The 14,917-nt window shown below is 36.1% G+C and overlaps 1 protein-coding gene across 2 annotated transcripts in view; it reads left to right on the top strand.

Annotated features, from left to right (window-relative positions):
- Positions 1–5,240: 5,240 nt before the first annotated feature.
- LOC149794416 (uncharacterized) overlaps positions 5,241–14,917 on the top strand; it is a 159,077-nt gene continuing 149,400 nt past the window's right edge. For both annotated transcript variants that reach the window (XM_089968612.1, XM_089968611.1), the window contains exon 1: positions 5,241–5,724. The gene's annotated coding sequence lies outside the window, so the exon portion shown is untranslated. The remainder of the gene's footprint in view (positions 5,725–14,917) is intronic.

Genomic DNA, 14,917 nt, shown 5'->3' with positions numbered 1-14,917 from the left:
GTGTCATCGAGCACATGAAAAACGCTCGACGTGGATCTGGTTTGACCCAGTTGAGGCTGAATAAAATTAACGCGTGGGCGAAGACTGTCGCTGATGGTGCATCTGTGGACGACGTAGCTGCGTTGAGCAAAAAACTTAAATTTCCAATTACGGTGAAAACGTTATCGGGAGAAATATTATACTCGTCGCCGTACAGATCCCGAGGAGCACCAATCGAGATTGTCGATCACAATTCCCATGCGTGGTCGCAGTCGGTAATGATATTTCCGCGGGATCGTATGGTTAAATTTTATCCTGTAGATGCTGCGAAGGATAATTCCGATGATATGTTCAGATTTATCAAAAAATTAAGCGCATCTGATCCAATATCGATATGGTTATTCTCGAGTGAAGAAAAATACGATCAATTTATTTTGTCATGTGGCGATATTTACAGGGATGAAATATTACACGAGTCGATGAGAAAACTCGCGATGAAATATTCGTCGAATCCTGATCAGTTGCTAACGAATTGCTTTACAGTTCCGTCTGTGGCCGCTCACGCCGCTAGAGAGAAAAACTCGTGGAAGCCTACAAGGGACGAATTTCTCGCTGATATTCAACTTAGCTGTATCGAATACGGCCATGGTGGTTTGTGGAATACCAAGTACGATTTCGAAGATATGATCTCCGTTGACATGAGCGCGTGTTATCCTGGAAGTTTCCTTGGATATGGAGATTGTGCAGATTATTTTGCTAACTTCGGCCATCCTACCAGCGAAATGACAAGGGTAGCAATTAACGGACCGTTGCCTGATTTTGTCATGACCGGATTCGCTTGCGTCACGTCGTTTGAGTTTGCTGAAAATTTACATAAAATTTGCTATATTTGGTTCGGCAGGCATTTATCTCAGCGCCGTTGGGTTCCTACGGTGTTATTGAGATATATGCTAGATTCGTCGATGTTAGTATCGTTGACGGTGAGCGAGGCGATCATATCCTACAGAAAACAGACCGATGTGTGGCTGCCGACAGACTGTGACAACGCGAAAGATATAGGAAGAAAAATAATTGGTAAATTTACCCAGGGTGGATCCGTTGATCATAAACACCGGCACGCTAGGTTGTTTATCAACGATGCGGAGATGGATTTTATAATCGCCGATACGGTATCACGAGGAATATTTTGCAACAGAGAGAATATTATTATTGATGGAGCAAAGTTAGGTACCGTGATTAGTTACCTTGACGGAGAATCAGCGCAATATACGCATCTACGATCATCGATGCTCGCCTATGTTAGTATAAATTTGCTGTCAATGATAAACAAATTTTCTGATATCGCGGTAAGGGTCGCGACGGATTCGTTTTATATCGATAAAAAATATCAGGACAAGTTGGAAAATTTAATCACCGATGGTAGTTCATGGGGAACATGGAGGATAAAAAACGAAGATATCCTAGATTATTGTGAAGACGCTGATGTTGAAGATCGCGATGAATTTCATCGAGATAAATTTGGAGAATCTTCGGCGGCCGCATCTGCATTTGACCCAATTTCACGCAGCAAATTCGTCTACCTAAATGGTCCTGGTGGTAGCGGTAAAACAACGCGAGTAATAAATTTATTTACGAACTCCGATATGATTGTATTGACTCCGACACATAGATTAGCGCGAGAAATAAAGCAGCGTGGCGTTAATTCGTGCACGTATCACAGTTATTTCAAATACAGCGGTGGATCATGGGACTCGGTGCGAATGGGAGACAAATATGTCAACAAGATTATAATATTCGATGAGATTTGCACGGTAAATTTAGATATACTAAAATCGATATTAGCTTGGCTGGAAGGAAAAAATACCGCTGTGATAATGTGCGGAGATCATGGCCAACCTAATCCTATTGATGGCGAATCGCCTCACGAATGGCTCAGAAACTTCGTTGATTATTACGAGGAAATCGACGCTGATTATAGATCGACTGATATTTTGTTGACCGAGTTTAAAAAATTAATTCGATTACAACCAAACAAGATTCAATGTGACGTCATGAGGAAAATAATCGACGAAACTCCGATGAGTAATTTTCTAAATTTGTGGCGTCCTGATCATCTGATCGTTGCTAGTAGAAAAATTGTTCGTGATATTATTCAGAAAATGTTATTCAAGCTGCATTGTGAGAAATTTCCAACGCTGCAGGTACCGTTATGCTACAGGCCCACTGATACTCGACGACAAAATATTAATATTATTTTGCCATGTGGGAAGGAAAAGATTTTGGTCTTGAATGATATTATCTTTGTTGATATTAATCTCGTTAATGACGCGATAAATGCAGAAAAATCACCGTGGAAATTAGGCTACGCAACAACGATACACTCATCGCAGGGATTGACCGTAGATGGACAAGTTTGGATCATCGATGATAGAATTTCTTGGTCAAATTTGGTATATTTGGCCGTGTCGAGAGTAAGAAAATTATCTCAACTAGGACGAATTCGAGTAAATTACCTCAATGACGCTGGCGGTAATTGAGTATCTTCGGGGACTATTTGTAATTCTTCCTTGGTAAATCCGCGTTGTGGCGCTAACGAATCTAGGATATAAATCGCTGGTCTTCCTGATGATCTTGTTACGGCTGATATTTTGTGAGTTGTAACGCTCCAGGTTGGATCGGTTGCTCTTTTTCTTCCTCCTTCAGCCTCGCCTTCTTTATACAAATATCTGACTGTGACGCTACCTAGTACAGGCTGAATTGTGGAATCTCGCTTTAGGGGTATATTCGATTTTGTAATTGCAATTGCGGATTTCATTGCTATTGTTCGAGTCGTCTCATTATTCAGCGCGTTGATTACATGAGGCAATCTTGATACCCAATCGTGAGATCGATTATTCTGAATAAATTCACGCGCGTATTGGTATCCGAAGAATCGTTCTGCAAGCGTTTTATTGAATCTTTCGACGATAGCTTGATTGTGATGAACACCTACAATACCGCGTCGGATTTTAACATTATTCTTCTTCATCAATGAAGTAACCGCGCCAAGAAATTCTCGACCTGGATCAACCTGGAGAAGATTTGGCCATGTTAATGGGGATCGGGAATAAATTTTGCTAAACGCCTTAGCGATCTCCGTTGCTGTTTTATTCGATAATTGTTCTGCTTCCTTATACCTGCTGGCGATATCGACGATGGTCAGGACGTATTTATATGTGACTCCGTCGACGGTATCGTGAGGAAGAAACATCAGATCCGCTTGATGGACCTCATTAGGGACACTGACAGTGAAACTTGCGTATGGTATTTTCTTAGGCGGAGGAAGATATATTTGCCAAATTGCCTGTTTCGATAGCCACGATTCAGCGACGGATTGTTTTACTTTAGCGGCCTTGGCAAGTTTGGCAATCGCTGATTTTCCTCGCCAAAATCCTCGCGGAGAATAATATATTTGCTCCATATTATTTACCAGCACCGAATACTAATTTGCCTTTCATTACGCCTTTTATCAACCAGGATGCCAATTTCTCTTTGAAACTTTTGTCAGGAATTGCGTTTAGTGCGTGAATTAACTTGATATCAGCGAGATGCCTTTGTTGCAAATCTCCGCTGCGATATGCGAGATCGTGATCATAACAAGCGTTATCGATAGCGTTTACTGGATCTTCATTTTGTTTTGGTTGGTTATTATCGTCGAGTCTGATATCGAGCCTCGTTCCGGGTCCACAATAATTGTATCCTGGCAGATGCTTTTCTCCGGGATATTTTGCCCAGGGAGTTCCGGGTAGATTTGACAAGGAGGCTGCGATGTCTCCTCCGGTTCTAGTTTTTTTTTTACAAATCTAACTTGCGTGTCTTGCAAACTTCGCATTCTCCTGCAATTGCGTTCCTGTTGTTGCGTGTAACGATTTCGGTTGGATTTATCGTAGCTATGTGAGTGCGACACTTAACACAATATAGATCCATGTATTCTAGTAACATGAATGTAATTGATTTTTCAGCCACGAAGCGACGCGAGCAAATAAAACATCACGCGGTATTACCGAATTCGATTAGAATGATAATCATTGGTCCATCTGGATCTGGAAAGACACAATTGTTATTGAATTTGATCATGCGATGGCTAAAATGGGACAAATTGTATTTGGTTGCACCATCCGTTGACGATCAACGTTGTTATCAGGTGTTAAAAGAATTTAGCGACAATACCGACGAAGGCACAATCGAATTCATCACAGACATCAATGAAGCTCCATCCGTGGAAAATTTGGACGGTGATGTTAATAATCTTATTGTATTCGACGATGTTATGCTGGACAAGCAGACCAACCCAGCTAGGATATTCTCGCGTGGCAGACACAAGAACACCGATGTTATTTACGTAACACAGAGATATACGCAGATTCCAAAGGTGATTAGGGACAATTGCAATATTTTATCTGTGTTCAACGGCGTGGACACGCACACGCTGAGAAATATCCATCAGACCTGGTGCAACGGTGACGTGGATATAAATAAATTTAAAAATTTGTTCAGCCGCGCTCAGGCAACGCCGCATGGTTTTATTACGATAAATCTTCACGATCCACGCAGTCGGTATCGTATCGGTCTTGATCAAATTTATTCATGAAAAAGCAGCCCCGCGTTGCAACAAAAAACAACAAAAAAATTCCCTGATTATTTATTTTTCCTGTCTCGGATGCTATATTTACTAACACACCGGCGCGACCAACCGATGCACTCGGTCTGAAATGCACGAAAATTAGCTCTCGTAGAAGGCTTTATTTTTTAATTCTGAGGCTTCTACGGAGAAAGTTCGCGTAGGAAGCTTTATTTGGTCTGGAACGGAAGGTCTGTACAACTTCCCTGCTGCTCATACATATATATATATATATATATATATATATATATATATATATATATATATATATATATATATATATATATATATATATATAATAAAATCTAAACTCTGAATGCCAATTAGAACTATCGTCATCATTTTCGAGTCCTATTTGCAAAACTTTATTAAAATGCAGTCGCGCAGCTGCCAATACGTAATCAACCTTGATATGAGAAAAATCGCTCCATGATTTCATGACCAACGTTTACACTGAATACACGCAACCACCCCAGCTACTGGCCTGAAATCAAAAGAAAACATCGTACACGTGACATTCCTTGCCTGTCAGAGCCAGGCTGGTCTAAGTAGTTTGGGTACGTCTTATAACCAGATCACTGTTTATATAGTGCGGATCAACTGTTTATTTAACACACATTGCTTAAACAAGAACTTTTCGTCCAACGTATATACAAACTGCTACATGTACCAATGATTTCTGAACGTTTTTTTTTTTGTGTTTTTTGTTTAACCTGTCTGCCTTGTTTGGCGTCATTTTGGGGAAGGTAGAATAAAGCCCATAATTCTGAGATAAGGGTAGTTTTAGCTACGGGTCAGGGTACCGGACTATAAAAGATGTCAACTTAATAGTCAAACAGTCTGTGCACGCATTTGGAAAGCAAAAATAGCGATAACTTGCGTTTAGTAATCAATGACCAGTCTGAAGACCATTTTTCCTGACCGGTTGCAAGGCAGTCTTCTTGAATGAACATTGGAAATTTTTGCTTAAACGAGTTTGTACCAGTCTAAATGCTACAAATAGTAAGATGTACCGCCATTTGGCCTCGGTGATTTCCAGATGTTTCGGTTGTAAAGCGTGATAAGTACACATATTTTGAATATCAGTAAGTTTCGACTTTTACATTTAACCTTTGACACATATATTGTTGAATTATTTAATGCAGTATTTCAATAATTGTATACGTTTTTATAATGAAATGTCTTTTGACGCAGGGTGTTGTGAACTTGACCCTTGCCCAATATTCTGTTACGCGTAAGTCTAAGCATGACCCACGTGCAGAGAATGTGACGTGATTATATGTTTATTCATTTTGTGTTGAGAGTACATATATATTGTATTTTAAAATGATCACACTATTTAAAGGAACATTTTATGCTGTCGGGCCTTTTATATACAGATAAATTAGATGGAGGTTGGTGTCTACTATTTGTCTTGCGAGTCGCGTTGTATAGTATGCTATTTTTAGTACAAGATCTCAGTTACCAACTAGTAGCCGAGCAACGGATGGACGATAGCTTCAGATTATTTTGTTTTATAATAATACCTATAGTAAGATTAAAGTCTAGATATACATTTTTATTACATTATTTAATAAACAATTCCAGTTTTTGTAGGGGTAGGGTGGGAAGAAAGAACCGGATACTATATTGAACAAGGCATATAGGCTATTTATAGAGCACTTGGAAACTCCGTAAAACAGGCAAGAACGATTCTTTTATGAAAATTCAGATGGTTAATTAATTAGCACTTACCACCAGGGATGGCAGAACAGCAGATTGGTTGTATCATAAATTTTACGTTGATAAGATTAAAGTAACCTGACTTTATGTCCGAATTTTTTTTGGGGGGAAATGGTGGCAGAAAGTCTTGGTCAAGACTTTGGAGAGGGTGTATCTCTTTATGCATGTCTGACATTATTTTGAAAATTCAAAGTACTGTATAAAGATTAGCTCTGAGATGCCAGTAAATTAGCACTAAGAGTAACAATGCAATTGGCTGTGAAATTTTGTTGTTTTTTTTAAAAAAAAAAAGAAAAGATGTAACACCTGTCAGCATTTAAATATAATTTCAGCCTATACAGCACAATTTATGAGGTTTCCATTAATGGATGTTCTGGACTTTTCTCCGGAATGTTTTACTGGACAGCCTTGACACTTTCCATTTTTCATTTCAGAGAATAAATCCATGTCGTCTCAAACATCCAGAAATGCAGCTTATCTCTGCTGCCTCCATGAGCCAGCTAATTGTCCTATTCACTTCTTTACAACATCCATCCAAGAAAACTGTTCAGTGTTTGTCACTAAACTCCCGTTACTATTATCTAGTATGGATAAGGATATTAGTTGTTTGTCATCATCTCAGGGTCAACTCTGGGATGCAGAAAGATTTACCAAATGCACAAAGGTCACACATTTTCATGTCTAATTAATCATCTTCATTAAATTCCTTGTGTATTTAGAATATTTACACAACCTCTTTTCATTTATAAGGAAGTTATGATGCTTGTCTCTGACACAGTTGATAAAGTCACAGATTTAAGTCTTCTATTACCATGTTTCTGTGAGTACAGCTTATTATCGGAAATGGTAACAGAGCATCATCTTACATGGCTCAACTATTCCATCATATGTAAACATTAATAAAAGACAATTTGTTATTGCTGATTTGGTGTTGTACAGCACAGCAACATGAGTATCTTATTTAATGCCAAGACAATTGGAGTTAACTGCCTGATACCCAAGGACAAGTCATAGTAACTGATCAGGTATTAGGATTCAAAACAACACCCTTGAGTCCAGCATGCTAACCACTGAGCCACCTCACAGCCCTATTGAAAGAAAAGAGCATGTTGCAGATACGCATGGTTGTCAACAGAATTTGAGGATTAGGAGTCTTGGACTCTTCACTCATGGAAGTCATTAGTACTCTACCTATTTATGAGAGTCCCTTACATAAACTTGTTACTTTCTCACTTTCAAAATGATAGAAAGAAAAATGCAAAAAGTAAATGATCGTTATTTTTATTATATTCTGGATTAAAGTTTCAGCCTCATAAGATGACATTACAGAGAAACTATTTTTTCAGTATTTGTCCTGTTACATGTTTAGGCTTTCAAAAACATTAACACGAAAAAAGTGAAGACAACACGTTATGTAAAAATTTAATAAATAATTTATTTCATTAGAAAAACAAGGTAAAAATGAGGAAAAGAACATTGTTTTAAAAATCAAATCCAAAAATAATCCAGGAATTAAAAATTAGAAGTCCTAGTTATAAAATGTTCTAATGAATCTGAGTTCAAGTGCCAATGAAAATCCAAAATGGAAGGTGATGATGTATACTGTAGTCAGTATTGTACTGAAGTGTCAACAGTTCTTTGTTGAACCACAGAAAATAACATTCTGGTGTTTGAATTCAGAATAAAATTTTAATAAACATCTTTGTCCAGGAATTCTGTGTGAACACTTAAATATTCCCAGGGAAAAGAATTAATAGTTCCATAAAATAGAGTTTCAACTTAAACTGGTCACAACACAAAAAAAACAAAACATTCACGTCGAAGTGTTTAAAAGCCCAACTGAAGTTATTTCTCAAAACACAACTATTAAATCTGGCTACTGTGCAAAACTGATGCCCAGATAAGGGTCAGCCCTCTGGTAAAACCAGAATTTCAAAGTAATTGCTACATGTTTAAAGCCTCAATCTCACTTTATAAATCCCACGCTAAGAATGAATAGTAAAAAAATAAAAGAAGTTATTTATATCAACTCTTACTGAATCTGAATGAAGATCTGGTACTAGGTCAGCATTTGATACAAAGTTTTAATATTATTAGTTGTTTACGAAAAAACAGGTCAAACTAATTTCTGGAAAATATAAAATTCCAGTAAATAACAAAGTAAAATTACATTACAGTAGCATGTAATGGAAAGAAATTTTTTTGGGTAAAACTAACAAACAAACAGTTAAATCAAATCAAATATACATAACAGCCCCAAAACATTATATTGTACTGCACTCTTCCATCTGCAGACTAGTGTTTTTTTCCAAATTAGATCATTTATTTTCGATTCTTGTTCTTTGACTCGACAAATATATGGCATTCTGGTTATTGAAGTCTTCAAGTACAAGGCTTTAATTATTCTAATGATTTATTCACTGTTTAGTTGTACAGAACCGTGCTGCTTTGTAGTCACACCAGTTTGAGAGTTTTCCCAATATCATATTATATTGTCTTCCCTTTTCTGCATATCATGGCCACTCTCAACAGCAACTAAATGGTCCATGTTAAATTTAAGACAGCTAAAGGCTGCAAGTTAATATTTTCATAATGTATAAGATGATTTATTCTTCAGTAGCCTTATATCACTTAAAAATTATGTTAATATGTCATCTGCTTTCACTTTTTTCAGCAGCCACAAGAATTGCTTCTTCCACTCAGTTCTCAATTATGTAGTCTGCCACAATTTTTGTCAGTGTCTTTTGGCATAGTTGAAGCCATTATTAATATACATTCTAAGTTTGATTTCTCTGTGCCTTCATTTGTGCTCTTATACATGTTTTTTATTAGCATTATTGTCGTTTTCATCACAAGTTACATGTCCTGGGTGACCAAGTTGTATACGGTGCTTTCCTTTATCAATCACTGCCATCTGACCTCTGTCCATGTCGTTTTGGGCTCTGCTAATGTTTTGTGTGAAAGTTCTCATGGAGGTTCATCATGTGTTGTCCATGTGTCTCAAAGATTTTCCATGTTCTTTCTTGACCAGATTCACATGTGCTTTAAAATGTCAATATACTAAAAGAGAAAACAACCATCATCAACAGTTGATTTATTGAAAGATGAGAAATTTTGCTGCCTTATTGTTTCTTAATCAAAGGACTTTTTTTGCACTATTTTAAAGTATCTGCTGATACAATATTGCCTTAGTCAAAGTCAATCATACTGAAGTCATAATTATTATTAGCTCTGCTGGTAATAGAGCAGATCTTATGGGATGGTCTGTTGATTGTCTGTGCAGCCATCAGCCATCCTTTATCAATCACTGCCATCTGACCTCTGTCCATGTCGTTTTGGGCTCTGCTAATGTTTTGTGTGAAAGTTCTCATGGAGGTTCATCATGTGTTGTCCATGTGTCTCAAAGATTTTCCATGTTCTTTCTTGACCAGATTCACATGTGCTTTAAAATGTCAATATGCTAAAAAGAGAAAACAACCATCATCAACAGTTGATTTATTGAAAGATGAGAAATTTTGCTGCCTTATTGTTTTTTAATCAAAGGACTTTTTTTGCACTATTTTAAAGTATCTGCTGATACAATATTGCCTTAGTCTAAGTCAATCATACTGGTCATAATTATTATTAGCTCTACTGGTGATAGAGCAGAAGATCTTATGGGATGGTCTGTTGATTGTCTGTGCAGCCATCAGTTGGCATAAGTTTTTTATTGCTACTTTTCCTAAACTACTACCATATATACTTGCGTATAAGCCCATTTGCATATAAGCCAACCCCCAAACTGAACAGGTATAAACACTAAAAAGTGTGTGACCCATGTATCAGCCGACCTACAACTCTGAGACATGTAAAGATGCGGGAGGTTAAGTTCTAAATGCATTTATTTAGGCAAACTTAAACTAAAAAAAATTACATGTATACTTATCTCGAGGTTGGCATGCAGTGATTATTAAAAAGAAATATAAACTTGTTTGAAAAGTAATTTATTTAATTTTGTTTCTGCCTAATTTAGATTTGTGTGTAATTTGATTGAATGATGACAATAATTTAGCAATTGCGAGTAGCTGCCTTTCCCTTTTGACTTGATTATTGTTTGTTCTTGCATTATTGCATTAGACATTTTATATCAATGCACCAGTAATTACGCTTTTACTTTGCTTTGAAATTGTAAATACCAAACTCATTAAATTGTAATCGCAGTATGACAACACAACCAGCAAACAATACGGTTCAATTTAACCCTTGCAATTAGGCAACTGAACATATTTACATAATGTCGCCACCGCATGTGCATTGTAGATTTAATTACGCGCTGAATTAAGTACACCCCTTAAGTCGAATCATGGGCACCATTGCAATAAACTTTAATGATATCTCCAACATACAATAATAAAGTTTCGAAAATAATGCTTCGAAAGTTATGCTAATACCATAAAAGCTGGTTGTAGTTTGCTTTGATGTAAGCGACCTTACATCATACCTGTCAACTTTCATGCCAGGAGGAAGAAAAACCTCTTCATTTTGCTCCACACCTACCTTACGATTTCATAATATCTTCCGATTTTTGCAGAGAACTCCCGATTATTACATTGTCTTCAATTTTCATTTCTTCTAAACAAGAAAAGTCTTACATGTTCTGTTGTATCACCTGTGAATTATTTTTGTGATGAAATAATTAATTTACTATAAAGAATTCGCTTCTTCACTAAATAGAATGTTAAGTTTAAACATTATTCATGTAAATTAATTTTTTTTACCTCTATAATATGACAACATAATTAATATAAACCAGAACAAAAAAATAAACCACAACAATAAAATCGTCCACAATTAATTTCAGTCCCAAGAATGATCACTATGAATGCTGTAACTCCACATGCTATGGTGCCATTCGCACAAAGGAAACTTACACGAGTGAACACCTGGCATTTTTATACTGTATATACCAATGTTAATTACCATCGTTAAATTAAAAGAAGGAAGGAAAATACATACCATGCAGCAAATGTGTCCTCAAAAACCTAATTCAGAATACATGTTTTATAATAAACAATACCAAATGTTTTACTAGTTGACAATAAGAGAATATGGTCGGATATACAAAGAGGGGAAAATAGTTGCCACATGTAAGGTACCATGAGGCTGGCAATTTTGGTACCTTTAGTTCAATAAAATTGAGAATCCTTTATTTGCCAATCAGTTGCTGGTGCTTGCATAACGCACAGTAGTGTAGAACATAGTTTCTTTGAATTACGATGGCGGGACAATCATTTTCACAGAATAGTTGCATGGATGAGGATTAACTTTTAATTAGTCACACTGAATTTCTTGTTTGTTTATTTAAGACTAATCTTTAGCTATTGTGCAGTTTGACCACAGCTGACCAGAATATGAAAATAGGGCATGTCACAGGGAGAAATGGTCTTTCTGCGAATTATCATGCATATTGGACCAGAAGATCATTCAATATTTAGTGAAAACAAGGCCTTAAAAATGCCATGAAAAGCCTCAAAATTTTAGGTCCCAATCTCTGTTTTTTTTTTATTCAGTCTCCCTACTTGATTTTTGAAAAGTTCATAGCTATGCCTTACACTTGGTTTTAAAAAACTACGGTAATCGTGCTAATATTATGGAATAAAAGGCAATTACACATCAATGTACTGGTATAGTTACCAGTCAAAATTCCCTTTTATCACAAGCCAGTTTCAGGGTTTTAATGCCTTAAAAATGCCATGAAAAGCCTCAAAATTTTAGGTCCCAATCTCAGTTTTTTTTTTTATTCAGTCTCCCTACTTGATTTTTGAAAAGTTCATAGCTATGCCTTACACTTGGTTTTGTAAAACTACGGTAATCGTGCTAATATTATGGAATAAAAGGCAATTACACATCAATGTACTGGTATAGTTACCAGTCAAAATTCCCTTTTATCACAAGCCAGTTTCAGGGTTTTAATGCCTTAAAAATGCCATGAAAAGCCTCAAAATTTTAGGTCCCAATCTCAGTTTTTTTTTTTATTCAGTCTCCCTACTTGATTTTTGAAAAGTTCATAGCTATGCCTTACACTTGGTTTTGTAAAACTACGGTAATCGTGCTAATATTATGGAATAAAAGGCAATTACACATCAATGTACTGGTATAGTTACCAGTCAAAATTCCCTTTTATCACAAGCCAGTTTCAGGGTTTTAATGATTAACTGGCCTGTACTGCTGTCACAAAACGAAAGACAAATTCGCCAACTATCAACATAGGAGATGCCGAAACATCAGGCTTTCCATTGTGGAATGTTATGATGTTTGTTCAGCTAAAACACTAAACTAAAATTGATTGATGTTAATCTTAGTTGATCTATATGAGAATTTTAGCCTTTATTATTACCACTCTTCCTGAACATGTAAATTATGATGGTTATGTGCCTTGTACAATTAAAAGAGTGTAACTTTTTAAAAATATTACCTAAATTTGTAGGATCACTTATATCATTGAAAATGGGTAACCCGTGACTGCCCGATTCAAAGTAAATGAAACGGCTATTAAGGACTAGCTGAAATTTTATCTGGAAGAATGCAATTTGGTCAAAACAATGAAGAAAGCAAAATCTGCATCTATGTTTGGGAATAAGTAAGGATTTAAGTGACTGCACATTTTGCACTGTGTAAGTACTGTACAGTATAGTTCAGCATGATCTCCCTGGTAAACTCAACCGGCCCGCAAATTATGAAGTCTGTATTTACCTTTATTTAATTTCATGTTGGAGAAATCAGAAAATAGGCACATGCAGAATAATAACAAAATCAATCAATCATAGTACATGTACTTTATAAGTTTAATAATTGTCAGGTCTCCAAAATTTACTTTATTTTTATATGCCTATGCCTCATGTCCCAAGATTTACATCCATTGGAGTAGTCAACAAAAAGACCTTAAAAAAAAAGTTTAGACATTGGCCTGCGGATAAACTGACACCCTCCCCTTCTTCCTGGTTTTTATTTTTTCCTAAATTATTCAGCTTATACATAAGTATATATGGTAATAGAATTGCCTTGAAACTTTATTTACTCATTCATTCCATGGAAATATAAATTGTGCTGCTTGGATATCCAATATGGCCAACACATTGGCCATTTTAAAAATCTTGTTTTTGCTGCTATCACAATGAGTATTATCAGCATGGGGTTTTCATTAAAAGACTTTTTATGATATCTAGCTGGTCTTAAATAAAAATGGTGCTGATATGACATCCATTATGGCCACATAGCAACCAGCTAAAAATCTGATCAGAACTCCACTTGAACAGAAAGTCATACTGACCTGGGGTTTTCACCATAAGGCTTATTATGATGTGCTGTTGGTCTTCAATGAAACTGGTTCTGGGCAGATGTCCAATATAGCTACCACAACATCCATATTAAAAATCTTGTTATTCTTAACTCTTGAATGGGAAGCCATCTTGAAAATATTGTTCTCTTTACTCCTTTCCAAATAGATTGATACATCAGTGGGGGGTTTTCATCAGTAGTTTTCTTTGATACTTAGTTGGTCATAAATAAAAATGGTGTCAGTCATAAATCCAGTATGGCTGTTGCAATGATGATAGTTTAAAAAATATCGTCTCTGCTCCCCTAGAATGGATGATATATATTATGTCAGGGTTCTTACCAAGTCCTAAATAAAAATGGTCCCAGTCATACAAACAATATGGCTGCTGCCAAAGCTGTCTTAAAAATCTTTTTGTTTCAGTTCTATGAATGGATGATCTTTATGACATGCAGTTTTCATCAAATGACTTATGATGTCTGTTTTGTGCTAAATGAAAATAGTGATAAGCTGGCATACAATATGTGTACCATAGCAGCTAATTTGGAGACCTTGATATTGATGAAGAATTTGAGATGGCTTTAATACTCTAGGAAAAAGGAAGAAATTGTCTTATCTTGAATGTCTGGAAATTCATTTTTGCATTAAAGCATCGGCCCTTTTGACAGAATGTTGTCTAACCCAGACTCAGAGACAGCTTTAATTACTTTCATGATTTGTATATTCTTGGTCACCAATATAAACACTGTTCAAGAAACAAATGGCACAGTTTATTTGCCAAACAATCACATGTACTTATGTACATATCCCATGGAATATTGCTTTCTTTGAAGTTGTCACATGAGGGAAGGATTAACTGGCATCATCCTTGTTAACTTAAGTTTGGCCATTGTCTTTTCTACACATAGGCTATTTTTGACCAAAACTATCTATATATATATATATATATATATATATATATATATATATATATATATATATAAGAGATCATCACAGAAAAATGAGGCATGTGACAGGGACACATTACTCAGAAAACATTGCTTCACCTGTGAATTTCATGCATATTTGGCACAGAAGCTCAAGTCCCTGAGAGCCCTGATAAGTATATGATACAACTTGAAACATGAATCTAATGATAAAAAATTTGAGGCAGTAATATTATATAATGTTGATATATACAGAAAAGCAGATAGCTTTACTGGGAAAAGCTTTTTTTGAGGATTGTAAAAGGAGTGTTTGAA

The sequence above is a fragment of the Sinohyriopsis cumingii genome, chromosome 8 (genome assembly GCF_028554795.1).
Source record: "Sinohyriopsis cumingii isolate HCF-2022 chromosome 8, ASM2855479v2, whole genome shotgun sequence".
NCBI lineage: Eukaryota > Metazoa > Mollusca > Bivalvia > Unionida > Unionidae > Sinohyriopsis > Sinohyriopsis cumingii.
The sequence above is the reverse complement of the archived record's forward strand: the minus strand, read 5'-3'. Positions and strand labels throughout refer to the sequence as shown.